The sequence below is a fragment of the Apteryx mantelli genome, chromosome Z, assembly GCF_036417845.1.
Source record: "Apteryx mantelli isolate bAptMan1 chromosome Z, bAptMan1.hap1, whole genome shotgun sequence".
NCBI classification, from domain to species: Eukaryota; Metazoa; Chordata; class Aves; order Apterygiformes; family Apterygidae; genus Apteryx; species Apteryx mantelli.
Window position 1 is genome coordinate 21,152,786 of NC_090020.1, and position 21,583 is coordinate 21,174,368.

Consider the following 21,583-nt stretch of genomic DNA (forward strand, 5'->3'; position numbering starts at 1 on the left):
TCTATCCCCATTTGAGGACCTTTCTTTGCTTAGCCTTGTTATAATTATTTTCTTTGTTAAAATAATATTTGCATACAAAATGGTCTCCAGAATATTCAGAATATTTTGCCATTACAAAAATATATTATTTCTTCTGACTTAGGAAATATCTGTTTATATTTTAGTGGTATAAGATTATATCCTACTCAGAAAATTATAGCATTACTGTTAAAAAGCACCATAGTATTAAAATGTTAGGATGTACTTGAGAGAACTCACTACAGCACTCTGAGCAATTTATGCCAAATCTCAGTGCTTTTGATCAGATGGTAGCATTTAAATATTTTCAGTTCTGAGAGATATTGCTTCAGTACTCAGTTTTAAAGAAAAGCAATCTTCTTCAATATCTACCAAATCTTTCCAGATGAATGAAATGTGGTAAGTGGGATATCATAAATGCAAAAATAGCCAGCTTATTTAAGACTTTGTGTGAGATGAGTAGTTAGATTTAGGGAATTTTCTGAGGTCTTAATCCTGAAAAGTGCATGAATTCTGTATCAAGAACTGAAAAAAATTTCCTAAACATTTTTTTTTCCTCTCTCTCTACATGTAAAATGTGAATCCAAAACATACTTCTAATCTATAGCATTAGAAGGGAGGCTGGAAGAACCTATATATCACTGATTTTCTAAAATAGGTGTCATGTTAAAAATGCAAATGTGCATGTAAAGAAGCATGTACAGCCATTGAAGATATTTATCCAACATGCTCCATATTTGTGTCATAATCCAGAAAAACTTTAGCTATCAGATATTTGCAACACTATATATATATATATATTTTTTTTAGTTTGCAAGCTCTAATTCTATAGACAGCTATGGTTTTTCTCTCAGCATTTCTCTGCATTCATCTGCTAAATGTGGCAGTTTGCGCCCTGCGTCCCAATCAAATCAATATCGGATATATTTCAGCCTGGACCTTACAAAGAAACATACAGCTGGATGAATATGTAATTTTCTGTTGTTCTGTAGAGTGACTAAGCCATAATGAAGTACAACTGTTTGTAAAACTGTTTTTAAAATACGTTTTCTGTAAATGTTTTAAATCATGAATACTTTTTTTTTTTTTTTTTTGCTAAACATGGCTGACCACATGACAACTTAACAGTATTGATGTTGATTCTTTTTTGGCGCAAGGGGAATAACATTACTTAGAAAATTAGAATCAGAGTTAGAAATATGAGAATAAAGAGTATGTGGAATACAAACCACAGTCACCCCCAAAAGTGTGCCAGTATTGCAGTTGTTCCCTCAGAACGTGCAGCATTTCTTGTAATGAGATAATCAGCAGATCATCTCAGAATTGGGAAGCAATTACTCATCTATAGAAATCAAAAGACATTTTTTCTTGAGGAAAATATTCACTCCTTCTATGGCACTGCATCATCTTACACAAGAACTACTAGCCCTTTATGTGATTTACTGATTTTTTTTTTTTTCGCCAATATGCTCAACAAGTTAAGTCTGGGAAAATAGAGCATAACTCATGACATAACTCTGATATGTCAGCCTATTACACTTTTCATTTTCCCTAAGAAAGAGAGAGAAAGAGAGAGAATGAGTGAGAGAGAGAGAGAGACTTTAGGGGGGGAAAAAAGTATGGTTGGTCTTTCTATTTTTTATCTTTATTTTTTTACCTTTCTTTGACATATATATTTATTTCACAGTGGAAGACAAGACATAAAAACGTGCTTTGAAGCAAAATAATGGCTTTAAACAGTTTTAGGTTACATAATGTAGGAAGAAAAAGACCGCAGAAGAAAACATTGTTTGGAATGGACTTTAGACCTTTTATAGAATTTTGACATAACTTTGCCATCTTTCATTTCACTGCTGTGGAAGGTCTTCACTTGTTTTTAATGGTCTGCAGTAAATCTACATTGCACATTCTTCTTTGAGATGAAGAGATATCTCTGTGACTCCTCATCTCTGCAAGTATTCTCAGGCTTTCTCTTTCAACATTGTTTTCAGGTTGAAGGGGGAAAAAAAAAAGGCTTTTTTCCCTATAAGTACATTTCCCTCGCTGATATATTAAAAACAGGAATATTCATTGAAAGCCAAAACTTTCAATCAGGGAGTACTGCTGCAATGAGAATTTAATTCAGGAGTTTCATGTTCTCAATTTCGGCCATTCAGTCTGACCAGATTATGTCTCTAGAAACCTTTCAGCTTTTGAATGTTTTCTTTATTGACAATAAGGTACTTCTGTCTTGGGAACACAATCTGTTTTATGAAAAAGTTTATTCTGTCAAGAAAGTTATTGCCTTCCACAAACTTGGGGTAATGACTCACACCCTATGAATTTCTTTCATATATAACATCTGGCTCTCTTGACCTCCACTGAATGTCATTAACCTCCATCAGCTGAGAACCTGGTTCAGCCATTTGGACTACACAACAAAACAACAACAACAAAAAAACCCTATTATATTTAATTTTACGTGAAACTGGTATGTATTGTAGGGTTTCACTACATATTATCCTGAACACTTCAGTGCATGCTATCCTGAACAACAGTGACCATTTGGAAAAGCAGTTCTCATAGTGCTGACATATTTGAAAGGTGAGATATTTGTTCTCATTTTAAAACATATTATGCCAATCTATTGAAACAGCATTTTGCTGTGTTTTTTCTGCTTTTTGTGTTTCCTTACCTCAAGCATTAATTTTATAATTAGAGATTAGAAATTATCTGAAGGCCGAGTTTAAGTTGTCAAATATAAAAGTTCTACTTACAGACAAAGTTGGTGAAAATGAAAAAAGTGCAGGAAAATCTTCCTGGAAATTATTGTGGCTAAGATATTATACTTCTATATCCACAGATAAGGAAATTGGCATTAGAGTAAAATGTTATGGAGCCCAAGAGGACATTTACAGATATCCTTGGACTGTGGCTACAAATCCCAGTAGTCACTGTCAACAAGATCTGATGCAGCAATTTGAGAAAAATCAGTATCTTTTCACACTACAATTTAAAATCTCCCTGTGACTTTCACCTACTCCCTGTCTTGTTCCTTCATATCCAAGAATTCACTGTCCATGCTAATTCTTCTCTGTCTGGCAGTTTCTTTTCACTTATTTATTTGCTACCGCATTTACCAAACTTCTGGAAAACATGTATATAGTTTTTGAATAGTGGTGAACATCTAAAGCATTGAAAACATCCTCTTCTATCCTCCTGATTTTTTTTCTCTACAAAATAGAAGATCTTTGATTGCTTTTCATATTTCCATAAAGTTCTCTTCCAGCTTATGTTTGCTCTTCTGTACACCTATTTCCCTACCCACTATATGCTACCCAATTTCTTCTCCTTTCTTTTGCCATTGTCATATGCTATTAAAACAGTGGTAGCAACAGGATTTGGAAAGAATGCCTAAAATCAATAAGAGCTAAGAGGGAGGCAGAGATGACCCTTAGTTTGCAAACTTCACGACCGAGACTAGCTTGGCATTCTCCCTAGAGATACAGCCAGCAAAGAAAGACAGTTTAGAGGAAAGGGTGAACAATTATTTTTTATCTTCTTTCTAATATGTTTAATTTGAGATGGTGGTAGAACATCCAGAAGTAGATATCAGATAAAAAGAGACCATGAATAATAAATGATTATAATAATACACTTCTTCTCTAGATTTTTGCTGACTAGCAGCTTTGCTCTACATTAGTTAATATTTTACTGATCTTTTCCTCCATTCATGATTTAGTTGGAAGTGTGGCTAGCACCTTTATGTGACTGTGGCATATCCTTCTGTGCACCTTCCTGAATTTAGAATAATCAATGTCCTGACAATCCTTGAAAACTTTGGAAAAATATTCATATTTCCCTTTACATGTCATAGATGCCTCCTCAGACATCATAGTTTACTAGCAAACTGGGCTTCTGCCTAGCGAAAAGAGTCATAATTGTATAATTTGCTCTGCCCATATTGGGAGTGGATGGAAGTCAAGGCAAGGCAAGGCACAGCAAGACAAGGACAAAAACAAGTATTTCTATTTTGTCCTGCACTTATAATAAAAGGAAGTGAAATTAAAAGTGCTACACTAGTTTGAAATAGAAATGTTAACTTTATACTAATATATTCAGAATCAATTACAATTTTCCCAAGGCAGATTATTAAAACTGCTTGAGCTGTATAAACAGTTCAAGGGAACTGCTAGTTCATGTGAAATCACGTGAGTCATTTATTTTACCAAAGGATTTTGCAAAAAAACCTGCAGGGATTGATACGTAGGTACTGACCAGTGGATAAAAATACTAACTGAGAAAACAAGGACAAGATCTTAGATGCTTGTTATCTAAAAGTGTCATTTTATGCAGGATTCAACTAAGGCGACCTTTTCACAGAAACCAGAGCAGAAATAGCTGGCATGAATTCTACATATTCTGTAATCACTCTCAGACATTGTCTAAGAGCCCCTCACAAATAGTTATTATGAAGTCTTTTCATTTAATTGATCTTATTATTAAAAATGTGTAGAACCCCACTGACTGCAGGAAGAAAATTATTCAAATTGCCTTTGTCATTATTTGTAAGCCTATATGGTGCAAAAGCATTATACTGGTAAATTATATTCTAATGAAATTTAAACAAGAAGGACCTAAATCATGAAATTACTTTCTAATTTTAATCTCAAATAGGGAACTTGCATAATTAAGAAAACCACTTTTTTTTTTTTTCCATTTATGTACCTCAGTGGTGCCATGACTGATTAAATAGTGAACATGGTAGTTTAACAGCAGTATTTTTTTTACAGCTGAAGATTGAATTCTGCTTGGGACTGAGACCTTCCTTATGTTCCTACATGTGCAAACATAGATCTTATGTGAAGATATATAAAAAAGGCCTAGGAGTTTACTGAGTCAGTATTACAGGCAGTGATATAATTTGCTATGCTGGAGTAGGCTAGCAGAAAGTTACTGACCCAATGAAAGGAATATTATGAAAACAAATGAAAGGAGCATTATGGTCGAGGTCCTTTGAACAGCTCAAGATTGCAAAGGTGCAAGCTCCAATGAATCTCTGCATGGCCGTGGGCTGGAGCTAGAGCTACAGTGCAGCATAGGCGTTTATGTGAATCAAGAAACACAGTGAAAGAGTAAAAAAAGGTTGTTCTGAGTAATACGCCTTGCTCATAACATTTAAAGCAATCTTTGCAACTGTAAAGTTGGCTCAACCACACTGGCCATTAATAATGGAGAAAGTGTCAAATAACAAGTGTTAGTATGGTGTACAAAACTGGAACTCATTGCTCAAAACACACGAGCCTGGCACAAGCCTGGCACCTGGGGGGTGGGGGGTGGGGGAATAGCTGGAAAAAAAGCAGCTACAAAAAGCAACATCCTACTGTCCACAAATAGTTCAAGGAATAATGAGGTCCCTTCTGAAACCTACTTCTCAATTAGCAAGTTCAAAGGATTTTTTTTTCCTTAATGCTCCAGAAGCTTTAAATTGCGACCATACTGCAGAGAGACAAACATTTATTTTTCCTCTGTAGGAATCTGATGTTCCCATTGCAAGACTTCAAAGACCCCAGGAATGTATGAAACAGAATCCCTTTTTTTTTTTTTTTTTTGCCTTGTACAATACAAATTGGATATATCGCTTTACTTCTTTAGCAAATTAGAAAGTTTGGTTTTGATTGTTACAGCCTGATTATATTGCTTAAATACCCACAAATATCATTAGCAGTGATAATATAATAAATACAGTGGCTCTAAAAATAGTATTTCTATAGGAGTAGTGGAATGTTTCTGTTTCCAGTACAAAAAACAGAAAGTTTACATATGCTGGGTTCACTAAGAGAATTTTTGCTAGCAGCTTCACATTTGAAACATCTGTCTCTGAAACAACAGCATTCTCTTGAACTTCCTTCTGAACTATACACAAGTATATTTGTGGGCTTTCTGGTTTCCTGCACTGCTGTATCAGAGAATAGACCTTAGAAATGGAGTTCCTGAGAGCTTTGCATATAAGCCAAAGATCTTATATCACTTTATGTAGGCCAGACCCTGATCAAAAACTCTATCTCAATCACACTGGAATGTTGTCTGCACTAAGCAGAATCTTAGAGTTAAGTCAAAAATAGCAGAAATCTACTTGCTTCTCAGTAGGGTATATTAGTTTTCACTGATTTTTTTGTTTTTTCAACTTCTATGGTTGGATTGCCACTGGTATCTGTATCGGCTTATTTAGAGGATATTCAAGACTCTTTGCCCTTTGTTGTAATATATCCCTCATGTCTTTAGACTATAAACCAGCATCTATTAGAATATATTTGTATTCATGCAAGTGCATTTTTTATGGGTTAGAAAAGCCCACTTTATTGTTTTATTGTTAGAAGAGTGTAGATTAGGAAGAAAACAAAGCAAACAGAGAGTTAGGAAGATATTGTCCATTACTCATTACAAAATTTATAGTAATGACATACTACAGCCACTGTACTTGTTTGTACATCAGACAATGACCCTGAGAATACATTATTGGTGCCTTATCGATCAAAAGTAGATAGCAAAATGCTCAAGATAAAAAAAAAAGTCAATCTTCGATTAGAACTAATTTTTTATATTTATAACAGCCAGTGACTCTGAGCTGAGACAATGTATTTCAGCATGACAAAATATAAACTAATCCTGTATGTAAACTTCATTTTCTAAAAATCAGACTACTTTAACCGCACCATCAAAGAACAGCCACATAGTCATTGGGTTAAGCACAATATGTAGCACCTGTCCAAATATAGCTCTGTTGAAATCATAACAATTTATGTCTGAAACATTGTGTGATACGGAGAAGCACAGCCTGTCCCCTTTGAATTCAACCCGGAATTCTATAGGCTTATTTTTTGTCTTTTCCTCTTTTACAGTTCTCTCTCACAATCATCTTTAGAGAAAAACAAGCTCATTTGTTGATCTCCAAATTCAGAAGAACTCTCTTCTGTATTATTTTCACATTTATGCAAGTTGAAAAGGTGAATTTTAAAGTGTTGAACATCAACTCATATAATTCCCCCCCCCCCCAAAAAAAAGGAGTCTAGAGAACAAGAAAGGATATTTTAATAACTGTCTCAGAATAGCAGTTCAGATGTGTGACTCTTACTTTCTAATCACATGGTGCTTTTTCCTATGTTTTATGTGACACCTCTTTTTCCTAAAGGAGAAGAAAACAGTTTTAAATGCATTCTACTTGCAAGGAGGAAGGATAAACCCTTTCAATGACAATATGTACCTCTGATACACTATTCAGAATACTTCATCTTTTAAATGCCTTACTGAAAAACTAGATAACAGAACACCTGAACAAACTTTTACTCAGACTGTGTTCTTCCTGTAATATATGTATGTTACAAAGTCAGTTGTCTTGAGAAGAAGATCATGCCTGTTTCAAATTTGTAGCATCACACAAGGGGAGAAGTATTCTGTTTAACGGTAAATCTGTTTTACTGACCCTTTGACTTTTGCCCACCTGGTTCTGGCATTTGTAGAGCATTTACAGCTTGAAACTGAAGACTGCTATCAACCATTCCATAGAAATTGTGAAGTGGAATAGCGAACAAGCGGTTATACACATCTTTGAAAAGATGCAGTAGAATAAAATAGTATGGAGAGATTAGAACAAAATAGGCAAAAAACAACATACCTGAACTGTGCAGATCCATGTGGAGATAAAAAATACTTTTTTATGAATGTCTAATTGTCTTAGATGTTCAGGCTTTCATTCTGGAAAGATATGCAAAAAGGTTTAAGAATTTTCTTAATTAGCTGGAATATTTTTTGTAATAAACTACCAGCTACAAAGTAAACATAGTTGCCTAGATAAATTTAACCATATGTAATTAATATACTAACATTAAATAAATGCAATAAGATTTTGCATTAATATTGAAATCCCTCCTTGTTCCCAAAATATTTTAGAATACCCAAACTTAAGGTTCTAAATAAATAGTTAAAATTCTTGATTATAAAAGGGGTTATTAACAAAAACAGAAGAAAACGGCACTGTTATTAGAGCATTGTGTGATAATATCCACATTACTGTCTCTCTTCTCTACGGGTTGTTTCTGTCTATTTCCTGCCCATGCTGTCACAGAATTTAACAGTCTCAATTTCTGAGAGGCTATAGTAGTAGCCAAAACACTGACAGCAGTAGCCCATGGGATTCAAATCAATCTGACTTTGTCTCGGTCATCCTGTGCTGCTCCTAACTGAATATCCTCCTGTTTCTTTGAAGAGTACTGACTTACTAGCTATCACCCACTATCTCTCTTCTGGATACTTAGACTTTTTCTTTTGTCAATATTTTTCAAGTAGTAGAATATCATTTAGGTTTTTTTTTTTTTCCATCTGACATCGTAAAATCTTTTCAGACATTGAATAAGAGCTTAGACTGAGCTCTCAGACTATGAGTACCTCAGAAGGGTGACTTAGTATTCATACTGTTTTTAAAATGTCATACATAACTGTAATAAAACCGAAAGAAAAGAGAAAAAGAAATGAAAATAAAAATCTGAAAAACAAAAATATGGGATAACAGGACAGATTCTCAGCCACTATAAAACAGCATAACTTTCCTACCAAAAGACAGAGACCTATTCATCAACTTATACTGGCTGCAAATTCATTTCTTCATCATAATAAATAATATAATCTGAGGTAAATGAACAAGTATACTTTTTTAGGAGCCCTTTTGTTTGGAGTGGTTCAATTAGCAGGATTTCTGTTCTGTTCTCCATACTTTCCACCAGGGAACCCTAATGATCTGTAAAACTGCGACATCATTCTATGTTCACATATCAGCTTGCATATTTATGAGGATATCTTTCCCCAAAGAAACACTCCTGAATACTAACAAATGTACAGTACAGTCACTGTACTGGAGTGCTTGGGTCTTTCCAACCTGCCTTCTTGGTACTTGACTTAATTGCACTTTAGGATCACAGAATTGCATAGTTGCTGAGGCCAGCAAGCACCTCTGGAGATCATCTAGTCCAGCCCCCTTCTCAGAATAAGGTCAGCTACAGCAGGTTGCCCAGGACTGTGTCCAGTCAGGATGTGAATACCTCCAAGGATAGAGACTCCACATCCTCTCTGGGCAACCTGCTCCAGGGTTTGACCACCTTTATGTTAAAAAAAAAAAAAAAAAAAAAAGTTTTTTTTCCTTCTTTTTAATCAGAAGAAAACTTCCTTTCTTCCAGTGTATTGACCACTTCTCCCAGTTTTGTATCACCTGAAAACTTGCTGAGGCTACATTCTTTCCTGTCCTCCAGGTCACTAATGAAGATGTTAAAAAGTATTGGACCCAGTATCTACAAGATGATACCACTATTGTCTGGTCTCCAGCGTGATGCTGACCACAATCCTTTGAGCCCTGAAGCCAGTTTTCGATCCGGCTCACTGACCACTTATCCTGTCCATACTTCATCAGTCTGTCTATGAGGATACTATGGGCGACAGTGTTGAAAGTCTTACTAAAGTTAAGATAAACATCAACTGCTCTACCCTCATCCACCAAGCCAGTCATCTAATCATAGGAGGCTAGTCAGGTGTGATTTCCCCTTCATAAATCCATACCATATTGAGGAACTTCTTGTCCTCAGTATGTTTCGAAATGGTTTCCAGGAAGACTTGCTGCCTCACCATCCCAGGGACTGAGCTGAGGCAGGTGGGCCTACAGTTCTCCAGATCCTCCTTCTTGCCCTTCTTGAAGATAGGGGTGGTATTTTCTTTCTTAAAGTCCTCAGAAACTTCCCCCTATCTCCATGACCAAAGATAATTGAGAGTGGCCTTGCAATGACATCGGTCAGCTCCCGCAGCCCTCATGGGCATATCCCATAAGGACTCAAACATCCAGTTTGTTGAACTTTTCCCTCATCTCAAGTCCTCCTCCACCAAAGATAAGCCTTCCTTGCTTCCTGACTTTCCCATTGGTCTCAGGGAACTGAAATTACTGAAGGCCACTTTTACTTGTAAAGATGGAGATAGAGAAGATATTGAGCACCTTACCTTTTCCATGTTCTTTGCCACCAGACCCCTTGCCCCATTAAGCAGTGGGCCCACTTTTTCCCTTGTCTGCTCTTTGCTGATGATATACCTCTAGAAGTCCTTCTTTCTGCCTTTCTCGTTCCTTGCCAGATACAGGTCAAGTGGGCTTTGGTTTTCTTAATCCCATCCATTCACGCTCAGACAGTGTTTCTATATTCCTCCTGCATTACCTGTCCCTACTTTCACTTTTTGTATGATTCCTTTCTATGTCTGAGTTTTGTTAAGGGCTCTTTGTGCTTTGATGCCAGCTTTCTAAACCTTTGACTGTTTTTCTGCTATCATAGGGATGGACCCTTCCTGAGCCTGGAGGAGGTGATCTTTAAAAATCAACCAGCTCTCCTGCACCCCTCTTCTCTCTGCCGTGTCTCTAGACAGTCATGACACGCTACCATGACATACTTTCAGGCAGGTTTATGAACAGTCGAAGTCTGTTCTCCCAAAGTCCAGGGTTGTGATCCTGCTTTTTGCCCTGACCCTCTCTCAGGATCCTGAACTCCATCATTGCATCGTCACTGCAGCCAAGGTGGATCCCAGACGTCACATCACTGACTGGTTCTTCCTTGTTTGTAACTATGAGACCCAGCAGAGCACACCCCTTCACTGGCTTCTTGATCAGCCACATTAGGAAGTCACCATCAAAGCACTCCAGAAGCTTCATGGATTGCTTGTGCCCTGCTGTGCTGTCCCTCCAGCAGATATTGGGGTCGTTAAAGTCTCTCATGAGGACTGGGGTCTGCAAAAGTGAGGCTTCTCCCTATTGTCTGGAGAAGACCTTGTCTACTACTTCTTCTCGATTAGGCAGTCACCCACCACAACATCACCTACATTGGTGTTCCTGCTAATCCTCATCCATAAGCTCTTGACTGGCTCATCACCCATTCCCAGGCACAACTCCATGCATTGTTGCTGCTCTTTTACATGAATTGTTTAGATTACTTACAGTAAAGTGCCCTCTCGTCTTGAAAAGACTGACACTGAAACATCAGAAATACTTATGAACAGGAAGAAAAACAACACCATTGTTTTTCTCCAGTATGGCTTTATATATTGAAGATATTGTTAGTGTAGAAGTTCGTTGTATGGAAAAATGATCATATCTGGCCTTTGTTTTCCTTTATATATTAGGGTTTTAGTATAGATCAATGAGAAGGAATGATACTTTCTAACCTACAGCAAAAAGTGGGTAAATGAAATCACTCAGAATTACTTTACTTTCATATATTGCCAAAACAAATATCTGTTCTGGTTTGTTAAATGAAAAAAAAGAAAACTCATAGATAATAATATTTTCATTCTATTGTGCCTGAGCAGGGACATGCTTCATAGTTTGTCATGCTGTACAAGCATATAGAAAAATATAGTTGTTCTTGGTTGCTGTACGTATTGCCTCAAATATGCAGAGATACACAAAATATTTATAAATAGCTTTTCCTAATGCTGAGCTTTGAAGAAAGTAATCACTGTTTCTACTCCTGGTGTATCATTTCCAGGTTCAAAAGCCAGCTTCTACCACCTCTCCAGTTCTCCCCATGGACCTGACAAATGCACTGCATTTTTGCCATTTATGAATCCACATGAGTTAAGAAAAGTTAAGAGTTAACATTTTGAGAACATTAGAGCACTCAAGCCTGGATGATTTTTTTTCTTTCTCTTCCCCTCCCCCCAAATCTATATCAAGAAAAATTGACTTACTTTAATTTAAAAAAAATGGAAAGTATTTTAAAGAAAAGTATGCACATAGTGGCCAAACATTATAACCTGTGTTGCACTGTAAGGGAGTCTGAACAGTACATGGTCTTGTGTTGAAACCAGCAGACAAGCAAAAAATATAAAACAACCTGACAGGGACAGTGATTCTCACCTTTAGGAAGACCATTGCCATTCATTCTCCTTCTCTTTGTCAGCAAAACTCTTCTTGAATCAAAGCAAGTTTTGTTTATACTAAGACTATGTGAAAGGTGTTTACATATACTATGGAGAAGACTGAGCTTACTAGCTTCCTGAGTAAAGTTCACCAGCTAGATCCGTGTGCTGAGCATGACATATTTTGGTAATGACATGAATTACAGAAGTATATCTTAGGGAAGGCTAGTTTATTGATTATTCACAGCTTTAGACAAGCTTCAATTATTCAAAAACATTCAAACTGACTATTTGTTGTGTTAACTCTTCTAAAGGTTTACTTGGTAAGCAGATGATGGGTGTACCAATGCCATATACTGAAAAAATAGCAAGTATCAAAACTGTTGGCTTTTTTTTTTTGTTTATGTACCTTTAATTTCTGATAGTTTGAAACATTTTGAATGAAAGTATAGCCTACTGTACTCTGAAACAAGTGATTTGGTACTTTTAGGACTTTTTGCTGCTTTCTAAACTCTTAGTAATTATATGGTACTTAGTAAGGAGGCTAGATAAGCCATAAATATAGAATTTCAATCAAAATGAAAAAAGCAAGCCTGTGTAATTCATAAAATAAAGTGTTTCAAGCACTAATGAGTCATACTGCTGCTTTATGAGTGGGATTAAAAAAGAACAAAACATAAATCAAAAACAAGATATCACTACCTTCACTGGAAATGTTAACAAATTGATAACAGTGTTTATAGTTGATAGTTGATAGCCGATAACAAATATATTGCATTTTAATTAAGCTGTGAGCTATGGATGTTTTGCTACTGTTTTTGAAGTAATCTGTTAGAATGATATATACTATCCTACAGGAATTTACAGTAGGATAGAAACTTTTGGCTAGCATAGGGGCTGATTGCCTATGGACTTAATTCAAAGTTACTAAATGTTTTGTCTAATCCAAATAAAATCTTCACATTGCTGGTATTCAAAAAATTATAAAGATTTCAACATTTTAACCTGATTCAAGTTAGGGAAAAATTCTCATTTTTCATGTCAAAACCATTCCCAAGAAATATAGAAATACACACACACACACACACACACACACACACACACACACATTTTATATACACATATACATACAAATAAAACATTACATATATATTTTAAATATACATATAATATATATGTGCGTGTATATATATGTATTTTACACAGTGAAGAGTGTGCAGCTGCTGGATGTACAGTGCTCTGACTGAACTGTGACTTTTTTCTGTTTCAGTTAAAGAGAAATAATCCTGGTTAAGTTGATAATAAAATACAAAATAAAATACATTTTTTAAAAACATGCTGACATCCTAGCCATGGATATGGTGATTAATTGCTGGAGTGCCTGCCAAAGAAATTAGTGCTTACTACATTTTGTTTTACTTATTGAAATTGGTTCCAGCAAGAAGCATGAGTGGAAGGAAAAAACTTAAAGAAGTAGCAATGCAAATGAATGCATTTCTTTCCAGTTCAAGATGACTGAACAGGCCATGTGAAGAGGTGTAAAATGTCCTTTCCTTCTATGTCCAGGTGTAAAATCACAACACAGCTGGGATGACAATCGGACAAAACCATCGATTTCTTTGAATGGGAGTGAGAGGAGATGGGAGAGGTCTCCCTTGGTTCTCCTTATGAAGCACTAACCACAGCACTGCACCATCAGAGGAGGCAATCTCTTAGTGGACAGTGTTTGCATCAGCTTTAACCCCTTTGGTTCAAGCCAGGGTAATATCTGGCAGGGGCAGAAGGGCTGTTGTGCAGCAAATCATGTCTCCAAGGAACCAGCTGGGCTGAAGGCAGGTCACATCAGAGACTGCTGGGGATTTCCCTTTCCTGGGGGAGAAGAGGAGCCGCACCGAGCACCCTGCTGCGGAAGCAGCGGCAGCAGTGCAGCAGGCAGGGATGTCCTCAGAGGGCTGCCCAAGAGCAGCAGGCACCCGAGGCCCTGCAACCTGTGACTGCGAATATAAAACAGGACAGATGATTAGAGATTTTTGCAAAGGTGGCTTAGCATCAGGTTCCTCTATTGTTACCAGAAATTCTTACAGCTGAAGCACATATCGTCCCTTGGGAGTGGGTCACTGGTTGAAGTAACGTAATCCGAAGTCAGGCATGGGTCTATGAGCTGTCAGTAGTCAAGATTACCTTATCCTCACGTTTTGAAGACTGCAACACATGTGGCATACCCCTTGTAAAAGAGAGGCGGTATTGGCACAAACATATCCCTGCAATCATCTGCCACACGGTTTGTCATCATGTATTATCTTCTTATACAAATATTTTGGTCACCTCATTGATAAATATCAATTGTTAGATTTAAAATATCATAATTGGTGACTCTAAATATGAATGTGATTAATTTATATCTCTCTGTCTCTCTCTATCTCTCTCTGTGTATACAGAAAAAGAACACACTTCATGTACCTGACAAACTGTAAACAGTGTACAATATTAAGAAAAGTAACGATGATGCCTCCTGTCTACAAAGGAACAACTGCAAGGTGATAATCATAATTTAAACTCATAAGATAGTTCTGTAAAGATAAAAAAATTAAAAGATAAAATAAAAAGATGAAAAGCAAAAAGACAAGACTGATGAGGTTGGTTGGAACTGTCTGAGAACTTCAATGTGAAAAATCAAAAGCCAAATAAAAGCCAGTCTTTGTGCATTTCTGTCATAATTAGATACAGGTTAGATGAGGCTATAACCTGAAGTTGACAATAACTACATTAAAAACTGATTGTCTCCAAGCAATAAAATGAATAATAAAACATTTTATATATTCTTTTTCTTTGAGTTATTTTTGCATTACTGAACAAGATCTATGACAAGGACTGTTTCATTAGTTCTGAAACTGTTAGGATTGGTGAACTGGCTTGGAACGGAAAGAAAAGCTGTAGTCAGGGTCTATTTCTCATCAAGTTTTTGCTATTTCAGAAATGAGGTTCATGTCACAGTCTTCTCTGTAGCGATGCTCTAAGCTGAGGTGCCAATATTCACGGCAAATCCTGTGATATAGACACCTAAAAGTAGACTGAAAGCAATAACTCATTTTAGGTGAGCTAATGGAAGGTATGACCTTTGGTTGTTCCTGGCCTGTATTCAACTTATATTGGTAATTAAGACTTGAAAAGATACAGATCTTAAAAATGCAGTCCTCTGATTCATCCAGTCCAACTCAATACATATTTAAAATAACATTTTGCTCTGTTTTGGGCTTACACACTGGCACAAAATTTTTCCCACAGTCTGTTTTATATGAGCCTTGGAAGGAGCCTTTCCCTTTTATGGGCATTTGGTTTCTCTGAGAATGCTAGACAAATATATAACAATAATGTCAAGTAATTGAATAGATAGCAGGGAAATCCAGGCACTAAAATTGTCATTCCAATCCCTTTGCTTTCCTGCTAAGCTCCTGCTTTCTGGTGAGAAGGATTCCATTTAAATTGCCACACTTCCTGTACCTATGTATTAATCTCTAAATGATACATTATTGTCGAGAGCCCTCCGTGCTTCATACTAGAGACTGTTTGTCGCACTCTATTTAAAATTGACCTATTAGTAGCCTTAGGGGCATTTCATTTTCCAATAATTTAATTGACAGGTTTTGAGGTTTATGAGTGTATATTTTATATATAAAACTGATCATCCTATTACATGTTGCAAATGTTTCATGGAAAGATTCATGGTTTCTTTAATATATAAAGTACAATATCCTTGGAGAGGGAGAAAGTAAAGATTACTGTTTACGATTCATGAATTTTACTAAGTCTTGGTGTATGCTTCTTGTTACCATTACATATCATTATGATAATTATTAGTAACAGCTTATATAAGAACTCTGGTCTTCAGTTCCAACACATCCAAAGGGAGATTAATCACTTCTATAATAACCAGTTACTAAAATGAACAAAGGATTTCATAATGCCATTCAATTTTACTGAAGAGAAGTCATGCCAGCATACAGTTTTGTAAGTTTAAAAGAATGAAAACATTTTTAAGTACACTTTTCAGTATGAGATGAAGTTTGGGGAATATGTTCAGTCAGCAAACAAAGGTTGTGTCACTGCTGGAACAATACATTGAGTATCACTGCTCTGTGCTGGTGGCAACTTAGAGTAAAATGTATAAGTAAGCTATAGTTTGCCAAATAAGAAATAGACTAACAAGATTTTCTCAAGAGTTTTATGCACAAGTCTGTTGTTGCAAAAGAGAAATCAGTGTTCATGTAATAAATAAAAGGCTTGTTCTGTCAGAAAAGCTGGACAACATTCCAAACCATTTTTAAAAATGCAATTTTCTGCTATTTCTAGCTATTTGGAAGACAGTATAGAATTGAGGGGGGAGGCAAGAAAGGGAAACCAATTACTTAATTTTTGTTCTCCTTAGATTGTCGGTTATTTTTTAGTTTACTGAGGGGTGGAAAAAAGACCAATTCTGAAAGTCAAAATGTTTATGAATCTATTCCTTGGCATTGTATTTTAAAAGGAATATCATTAACCAGAATAGAAGTACAAGAGAGAGGACTTGATGTCTACACAATGCCAGTTTCGAGTATTTTAAACATAACATGGCTCCATGCACTGAATTCCTGGTAGTGTTTGGAGTTCATATTCCTGGAGCACATCTTCTGGTTTATTTTCATTCAGACAGATTCCAGGCACGTGCTCTGAGACTGCTCTACAATGCAAAACAGAACATGATATGTGGGAATGACCAGAAAATGCTCTGAGAAGATGAAATCTTACACTTCTGCGTTGCATTGAAATTTACCATCCACGTTGCCTACAGTGTCCTCCAGTTGTTGCAATCAAATTTTAGCAGCTAATCCTCAAGGGCAAGAGTATCAACTGTTCAATTTATATGGATTAAAGAAATACACCTATGTGAGAAGCCAAGAATTTATTGTTAGTATAATGATAGTCTTAACAGTCCAATCAAAGAAAAATTAGTTCAGTAACAACGGTACTAAGACTTACAGTTCACATTATCCAATTATTTCAGTTCATTCCTACCTTTCAATTGCTCCTCTGGGTCATAATGTCAAAAGCACCATCATTTTTCGGAAAGACTAAGAGGAGGGGGAAGAAAGAAAATTACAAAGAGTTCTTTCATTGGTTCCACATTATATACAAATTTACTGTACATAGTTTTTCTCATGATGGAGACTTATTCTTTGTTCTTTTTGTTATATTTAAAATTGGTTCTACCCAGCTGCCAATATTATTTTCCTTTAATGATCAGTAATCAACCGCTTGTGATTCGTGTTTATAGTCCTCTTGCTTCTGGTATTTGTGCCTCTGCTTGCATTTTCAAGTCCTCTGCTGTCATCCTGTGCTTACTTTTTGGGGTCTCTGTTACCGTACACTGTTTATCTCTAGTAGCCCCCAAGCTCTGGTTTCTCAGTGAACAGTTTCAGTGTGAGAAATTTTAGGAAGATGTGTTTTATTTCAGTGCAAATTGACAGTTCTTATTTTAGAGATTTATTTAATGTTTCTATTCCAGATTAATTTTTATTTATTAAATATTAACACTGGAGACCAGATTTTTTGTTGGGGTAAATTGGCACTATTTTGTTGACTGAAATTTAGTTCAGAACTTTTCTATATAGTTGGCAATATTGTCTGACACATGAAGTGTTAGTCACATTGGAAGTTGTCATATCAGCCTGCACGCCTTTAGAAATAACACTTAAAAATGATAAATAAAACAAAATAATAATAATATTAAAAAATTACCTTGTGTTCTTTAGTTATGAAATCACTGCAAATGAAATGAAAATTGACTATGATACGACAAAATATCAGAATGGTACGTGAATACAGACCAGTGTCTCTGTAGCAGTCTTTGGAAGGGCTCTGTATCTACTGCTGAAAAGTCTGCACAGTCCTGAAGTTTTCCAGTTCTCCTGAAGCACTGAGGTTTGAATATATCTATCTTTCATCTAAAATAAAGACAAGAATAGAATTATCAGACCATTATCACTTCAAACATATCACTTCAAGAACTGTTGTTCTTTATAGATAAGTTTGCATAGCACAACAAGGCTCGTGATGATACCTATATTCTTGACTTAGCTAATAATTCAGCCTAACTTGCTTCATGTACAGCCATAATCACAAGAAGAGAGAAAATGTCTCAAAGCCCATGTTAAAAACAAAAAAGATGGAGAAAAAATATTTTAAAACTAAAATTCCAACATAGGCAAGTGTGACTATGATTTTTCAAGCTGCAGATAGCCCAATCTCTTTCCACTAACGCTATAGTAAAGTTCTCTTTCATCTAACTAGTGGGGATCAGAGTGTCTAGGTATTTCGCATTATTTATGTATCATTTCTTTCTGTTGGAAGCTCATGGTGTGTTATTGTATCTTTATTCATATTTGAATTTTCCCTATCTTACATATAGTCTTGCCTAAACAATAATTTCACATTAACTCATGCAGAACTTGAAGTTAGAAGGATTTGAAGTGTTATACTAATTATGTAGAACTCCTAAATCATGCACTGTTCACATTCTATAGTTAAAGTATTCATATACAGTGTCTATGCAAATGTAGGTTTATAGCAGCAAAGTCTAACATAAAAGAAAGGCTCTGACTGAATTTTTTTAAATAAAGTGACTCCTTCCTTCTTTAAATATAAAAAGGAATGATTAATATAATTATTATCCCCCCTTAATCATACAAAAGTATTAATGTTATTTAGTCTTAATAATACGAGACACTTGTATAATTGCCTTAGTCATACCATATACCCCACAAAGATAATTAAGATTGGCTTGGTTGTCATTTGCTTGCAGTGCTAATATTTAACCTGGATTAGATTAGATGAGCTCTGTTTCAAATACAGTGCTGCTTTCAAAGACATGAATGGGATTTAAGCATAGACCTCTCCATGAACTAGTTCTAAAGATATTGTAAGATCGTCATCTAATTTATTCTGTGGTTGGTGCATGGGTTGACTGCAGCCTTCAGTCATCCATGACTGCAATAAGAACTACTTTCTTAATTATTTGGGGGGAAAAAAATGTTTAAGGAGATCTTTGATCTTGGTCACGTGGCTGTGATGCGATGACCGTAACTGAGAGTAAGTCACCTTGTAAATGAGGAAAGGACCTTTCCGAGGTGATCTCTGTGTATTATACTCTGTCAAGCCGCAAGCATAAACTGCCATCAGCAACCACTCTTTGTCAAAGCTTTTGATTCCTCTTTGAGGCCCTCTTACCCTTGCAGTGGGAACTGAAAATAAACACATATTGACAGCAGTGAAGTAACCCAAAATTCATAGTATGAAGCTTTTTTTAAAACAAAACCAGCACACAAACATATAAATAGCTAATCAAAAAAAAAAAGGAAGAAGAAAGCAAAATTTCTCGTTATGACTTTTTCATAAAAACAGAAGGACTTCACACTCCTAGAAAGAGCCCCAAAGGAAGGTCAGCAGTGAAGGTACTACTGTAGATAATGTTCTACCTATGAAAATCCTTGACTCATCTTCTTGTTCATGTAATAATGTCACAAAAGGTTTCCCTGACCTTTACCATAGTCCTGGAGTCACTCTTGTAGTATCTCCCAAATGCCTGCCAGGTACGGAGTGTTCCCAACTCCCGCTGACCACATGTCGGTTCATAGCTACATAGACAGGGCCACCGAATTTCATTTGCCAAAACAATGTTACAAAATTATACACACGCTTCCCACATTCCCTTTTAAAAAGGGATCTATAAGGCCAAGTGCTCCCATATATGTTCCAGATATGGAAATCACCAGCTGCTGTGTTGATTCATTGGAATCAGCTTCAAAACAAATTAATTCTTTGGTGTGCATTAATGGTATTGTTGAATTCAATGGCAAAACTCCTATTCGCTTCAGAAGGACCCAGAATTTAAACAGTTATGTTCAGATTGCCCTTCCTCTATTCCTAAAATATGACATGCATTTTTGCATTGCTTTTGGAAATTGAAAATAAATATGTAACCTCCAAGTAGGCTGATCATAATAGGAATTATATATAAAATCTTTGCATAACATACTATGTCAGTAGGCCCATACAGTATTCCACTGTAATATGTGAAGGAAAAAAGATTACTTTAAGACTTACAATTTAAGCTGCATTTGATAACTTTGATAACAACACCCCATTACCTTGTGTAATGGGGTACATTTAAATATATGATGTTTACAAATAAAAAACACATCCTGCATATCTCTCCTTAGGTGGTTTTATTATTAATACTTTGTGCAGAGGGCTAGCTGTTTTATGACAGCTTTAGCAGTAATTTGTCTGAGTAAAATTGGATCTGACATGCTGAATTGTGTAGATGCAGAACTGTAGTCTGGCAGTTATTCGTTTGCCCATTAACAAAAGTTTGTAAAGTGACAAGGTAGAAGCAACAGCACTGAGAAAGATAAATAGCATTGTAGAAAAGGTAGCAGAAAGGCAGGAGTAACATAGTATTATTCAGTACTGTCTTTAATTGGATGCCCCTCATCTCAGTTATTTAATTATTTAAAAAGAGAAATGAGCTGAAATTTCTTTCCCTGGCATATTAATTTCCATATCCCAAACTAGATGCTTATAAAAGACAATCATCTTTATTGTTTGGATTCTTCTCTCTTTGCACTTATATACACAATTAACAGGCAGAGAGACAATTTGTTGTTTTATTGCTAAATGGTGGCAAAGATTTTGTGGAAAACATAATATACATCAGAAAACCATATAAATGAAAATTTCTTCCTGTGTCAGAACACTATACCACTCACCATTCTATTGTTTTAATGGATGTACATGCATACAAAAATCTGAATTGGAGATAGACACTCATATTTTCAAAAATACCTAGCATACATAAATGCGCTAATGCTATTAAAGGTCAAAAGAATTTGTCATCCAATTTGCCCAGAATCCCTTTGCTGACTTCTGGTGAACATTCATTTTTCATAGAAGAGTATTAACTTTCTAATACACTTCAGTGGCATTATTTTTCAGATTTAGGCTGGCATTGAAGAAAGAGGTAGCATCCATACAGCAGGTGGAAGACAGACATGTATATCTTCTTTACTAAATACATGCTAAGAACTTGAAGAACAATATTAAATATCCGGATTTTTACAAATATTTGTCATGAGTAGCATGCCTAATACTCTCTCAAATTCACTTTTGCCATTCTTAATAAGAGTTTGGGAATTAGGATGTCATGTGTTCATTAGAATGCTATAAATCCAAATTAAATCACATTTTATCTCTTTGACAAATGAGCTCCAGAATGACATATTCAAGAGATAAGAATAATTTTAAAATTGTTAGTAGAGAAATATGTATCATGGGCATGCTGAAAAATGAACAATAGTAAAGGTAAATCCTTCTTTCTTCTTTGAATCATGAAAAGAAATTAATTCCTTATGAATATATCCCTTGGAAAATATACCAGAGATGCTTGGCACAGCTTAGCTAAGCAGTGAGGAAGGGAATCTTTCCAGTATGAGTAGCTTGGAAAAACAAGTAAAGCTCATTAAACAATTTCTCTTTAGGGGAAAAAGGTGTGTGTATACATACATACACACATACATACATACATAGAAAGAACCCCTGTGTATGTATGTAT